Source organism: Octopus bimaculoides, chromosome 23 (assembly GCF_001194135.2).
Source record: "Octopus bimaculoides isolate UCB-OBI-ISO-001 chromosome 23, ASM119413v2, whole genome shotgun sequence".
In the NCBI taxonomy this organism is placed as follows: domain Eukaryota; kingdom Metazoa; phylum Mollusca; class Cephalopoda; order Octopoda; family Octopodidae; genus Octopus; species Octopus bimaculoides.
In genome coordinates, this window is record NC_069003.1 from 7,214,499 (window position 1) to 7,214,913 (window position 415).

Sequence of the window (415 nt, forward strand, 5' to 3'; positions counted from 1 at the left end):
GTACGTTGTTACGTACGTATGTAAGTGTGTAAGTACAAACGAACGAAGATACGTACGAACCAACGAACGAAAGAACGAACGTACGTACGAACCAACGAACGAACTAACGCACGTACGTAGGTGCGTGTCTGAGTTCGTTCGTATTTACGTACGTTCGTTTATTTGTTCGTACGTACATACGTTCGTTCGTTTGCACGTACGTACGCAGGTTCGATCGTCCGTAATACGGACGTTCGTTCGTTTGTACGTATGGAGATAAGGTACGTTCCTTCATTCGATCGTTCGTAAGTACGTTTGCACGTATGTTAGTTCGCACGTACGTACGTTCTTTCGTTCGATTGTTCGTTCGTTTGTACGTACGTTCATTCGTTCGTTCGAACGTACGTATGTACGTACATTCGTTCGTTTGTTTGTA